This window comes from Myotis brandtii, unplaced genomic scaffold, assembly GCF_000412655.1.
Source record: "Myotis brandtii unplaced genomic scaffold, ASM41265v1 scaffold1337, whole genome shotgun sequence".
NCBI lineage: Eukaryota > Metazoa > Chordata > Mammalia > Chiroptera > Vespertilionidae > Myotis > Myotis brandtii.
In genome coordinates, this window is record NW_005354744.1 from 1 (window position 1) to 4,553 (window position 4,553).

The 4,553-nt window shown below is 46.1% G+C and overlaps 1 pseudogene; it reads right to left on the reverse strand.

Moving 5' to 3' along the window:
• Positions 1-857: 857 nt before the first annotated feature.
• Positions 858-4,553, reverse strand: part of LOC102238727 — a 12,505-nt pseudogene continuing 8,809 nt past the window's right edge.

A 4,553-nucleotide genomic window follows, 5' to 3' on the forward strand; every position in this document is an offset into this window, starting at 1 on the left:
TCCTCTGAGTCTCAGTGTGCTTTTCTCTTTCCTTCTAGTTGTAGAATTTCTACTCAGCCAGCCTTCCTGTGGTTCTGGATGATGTCCGTTTTGTCTTTTAGTTGTATTTTTGAAGTGGTTGTGCGAGGCAGCAAGCAATTTCTGGTGTTTACGTATGCTGCCATCTTGGTTCCTCCACCTTCTGCAAATTTGACATGAGGTTTTGAAGCTTGCTGTTAATACAACAAAACAGCATACATATCAAATTGCATATATATCAACATATGTGTAACTCCATCTGTTGAAAAAAAAAAACTACATTATTAACTGGTACACCTAGTATATGTCTGTTCTTGTGCGAGTACCAGGCAGTTTTGAGAACAGTGGTTTTCTTGCTTCTTGAGCTAGGCCTGTAATGCTATGCACTTCCCTCTTTGAACTGCTTTCACTGTGTCCCATAGATTTGGACTTGTTGTGAGTTCATTTTCATTTGTCTCAAGGTAACTTTTGATTTCTGACTCGATCTTATTGTTGACCCATTCATTATTTTGTAACATGGTATTTAGCCTTAATATGTTTGTGTGTGTTTTCAGGTTTTTTTCTTGTAATTGAGTTCCAGTTTCATACCATTGCTCTGAAACTTGAGTTAATGTAAACCTTGCTCAAAATGTTATGAAAAAATGTACATGTTTTTACAAGGCAGGTTATGGCAGGACACGGGCTTCTTCTGCTTTGGGTGGCCTCAGGAGACGGAGCTTGAGTCTCACATATTTGTGTCTCTATCTCCTCACACCACCCTTCCCACCCCATCCCCCAAGAACCAGCAGTGCTCTGTGCACTAGTGAGTGCACTCATACCCCCATTTCCTGGGGAAACAGCTAGTTGACCGTTGCCATTTTCTTCACACCTCTGGAGGAGGGAACTAGAATCAGCCGGGCCTTCTCCCTTGTAATTGTTTGCCCCCATGAGCCAGACCAAAGGGATGCTGCTCTGTACAGGCAGAGTCCAAGGAGGTGTCTTCTCTTCATATTATTGCTATTCACACCATCAGTGGAATTCTTCACCAAAGTGATGACTTCTTGATGGGAAGCTGACAGATCTGGATGATTCTGTCTGTTTTTCGTTAGAAGATTTTGCTCTATGGCTTCCATCAGGTTTTTGAAACACAGCCGCATAGCCTGCTGCTTCTCTGGAGTCAGGCTGTTCCAATGCTGTTCCTTAGGTCAGAAACATACTTTTCATTAAGAAGTATTAAGCCAAGTAGGGAGTGTTACATAGACCACTGGTTCCTACAGTCTTCAAAGATGATGATGCTCAGCACCGTTGCTAGCATCTGCTGGATCATCTCTGCATGTTGCTGCATAATATGCAGAAAACAGTCACTCTCCTGGTGCAGGGGCATTGTCGTCTTTTTGTTGCTATGCAACAGCTGCTTGAAGAGGTTATGTCATGATGTGGTCCAGCAGCCTGTGCATACCATGGTGTCAAGTACAGTTAGTCCTTCAGATATGGAAGAGAGACTATACATGATGATATGAGGTTCCAGGCTTGCAATAGAGTTGTGGTCCTGTGTCAGGCCTTCCAGTAGTGAATAGTAAGACTGAGCTTAGGGTAATCCAGAACACTTTAGGCAATAGAGAGGAGCAGCTTGATGAAGGTCTGGAGAGCGCTGTCTAGGGCATTGTCTCCATAGAGATAGAAGATCCCAAAGTTGACATTGTTCCCACTGAGTAGCCTTCAGCATGGAGAAGCAGATGGGGATGCCCTTGAGCTCCAGTGTATAGACCTGATCTTTTGAGACTTCTCCTAGTGTCAGCATGCGATTGCCATACATTGTTATCATCTTGCTCGTTTCTCTGAGGAGTAAGATGCCACTGGGGAAAGAGACATCAAATGGCAGTTGCTGGGATTTATTACGAACAAATTCAGCCATCAGCTTGAGCACAGGTATGGTACAGGCTGGGTCACGGTGCCATAGCTCAAATGCCTACCGGAGAATTGGCAAATAGGATGAGTATATCCACTAAAACAGCATCATGAAGCTGGTCTTGGCATTGAAGGTGAAAGCTATCCCTCTCAGGACTCTTACCGGCCAATTAGAGTTCGCTTTGCCTCTTGTTCATTGAAACTATTTGTCCTAAACATCTGGGCCACCGCCTCAAATGCTGGTGTGAGTGGCAGCATCAGTTATTCATACTGATCTTCATCCTCTCCTTAATCCACCTTGAGGAAATGCCCAAAGGCTGTGCAGAAGGTGGTCTGACACTGCATGTCTGTCAGGTTGTACTGATTGTTAATACCAAAAAATGAGAAGTGCTTGCTCGTGTGCTTGTTCACTAAGCTTCACTAGTTTCCTTACAGTACTGTATCCAATGGAGAGGTCATTGAGAAGCTGTAGCATCTTACAGGTGATTGGTTCACAATGGCCCCAGTACTTTAGGTTGGTGAACCATTTTTTCTATGATGCTGCTTAGGCCCATGGTCTCATCGTTCAAACCAGAACTTCCAAGAGTCGGCAGTACAGCTTAGAGAATTTTTTTATCTGGTTTCCCAACGTAAATCTTACGAAACTGTTCAAAAATCTCAGCATGGCCAGTTCTAGCTTCTCCTTTCCCGCCTGAGCCAAATGAGAATCTGTTAGGTTCATCAGCTGGAGCACCCAATAGATGCTCATGCATAGCGTCTTGCTCCGTCAGTGGTGTCAAAAGAGAGCCAGCCACCAATCACTGCACCAGTGATGTAAACCAGCAATGTCAGCCTTTCCTCCTGCACTGCAATACCCATTGGGCTTGCGCTGGCACTCTGCAGCAGCTCCTGATAGGACTGGGACTACTGGTCAAACAACTGCACAAGGAGCGCATGTGTCTTCTTGTATTCACAACACCCGATTGTAGACAGTTGGTTTAACTTCTGCTGGACCAGACCTGTATTTTCCAGAGGCTTTTCCAGTGCATCTCTTAGTATGATGTGCACAGATTCAACAGAGCCTTTGGTGACTTCAGGAGTATAAGTTTCTAGCATGTGGGGCTCTGTGGTTTTCACGTATGGCACAGAGGCTGCTGGCCGCTGCCGTAGGTTCAAGAGATAGTGTACACTATTTGGGGCAAATTCCCAGTGCTGTAAGCTGGTCACTGTGAAGTTAGCTATCACTCGGATGACCTCAGGGTAGTTTTACACCTTTACTAATTCTCCTAGTTGGCAGTTACTCTTCAGTTGGGCCAGTCATCTGCAAAAATGGTAATTGTATGGGTCTGATAAACTCTGTGGATTTTTCCAGTATTTGTTTGATACCATCAATAAGACGAGAGAGAAACTTAGTCCTCTTTGCATTGTTAAACAGGGATCTTCAAACTTAGGTGATCTGTACTAAGCAGGATAACCTCAGAGGTGAAAATGAAGGAGGAATGGAATGATACAAGTTAAGAAAACAGCTGCAGAGTTGAAGAATCTCAGAATTCTGATCCTCCAGATGGTGGGAATATGTACTGTGCACAGGTCATCTGAGGACTCATCAGTAGATGCGCTGATGAAATCAGTGTAGGCAGTTATGAGTGAGTTTGAGCAGTTGTATGAGCAAACTATGCTGACTTTCATCATTCAAGTTTAGATTCTTTCCTGAAGCCTGTTTTTAGTAAATTGCAGGAAAGTGTGAAGATATCAAATAATGATGAATCTCAGAAAGAAGAGGCTATTTTTCTGTGGTTGGTTAAATGATGGGTGGTGTCTGCTTGATTAATTTCATCAGCTAGCTGAGATAAAATTGTGACGCCAATGATGCAGTATTCAACATTATCCTGTAAAAACCTTGTGACGTCTGTGATTACATTTCTGAAGACAGTCCTGACAGGCAAACTAGCCCAGTTTTTTGATTCTGACATATAACTGAAGTAGTGCCCTGGTGCACGGATTTGTGCAAATTAAAAGGAAGTTAATTAGAAGGTGGACGGAGGGGCAGGAATGGGCGAGATGGGCCAGACACGCCCTGGAGCCAACCTCTGGTGGTTCCCCCTGGCCAGCTGCACCTGGGGTGGTGCCGCGGCTCCAAGGGCATCTGCAGAGTGAGTGGGGTCCCTTGACCTGGCCTGTGGAGATCGGGCCAAAACCGGCAGTCTGACATCCCTGAGGGGTCTCAGAGTGTGAGAGGGCACTCTGCAAAGATGCTGTTGCTGGCAGCTCCTGTGTTGAGCGTCTGCCCCCTAATGGTCAGTGCGCATTATACCTACTAGCCGGTTGGCTGGTCGCTTAGCCTTTTATATATATAGACTAGGGGCCCGGTGCACAAAAATTTGTGCACTGGGGAGGGGGTTCCCTCAGCCCAGCTTGCCCCCTATCACATACTGGGAGCCCTAGGGGATGTCCTACTACCTGCTCCCTGCTCCCTTGGGGAGTGGGCCTAAGCCACAGTCTGGCCACCCTTTGTGGGAGTCGAACGGGCTGATCAGGGGAAGGCACCAGCCCCATCACCGCACTGTTGCAGCCACTGCAAGTCAACAATTGCTGGCTGGCTCCGCCCTGGTTCCCCGCCTCTGCCGCCATCAACAATCCTTGGCTGGCTCCTCCCTGGCCCAGGCCTA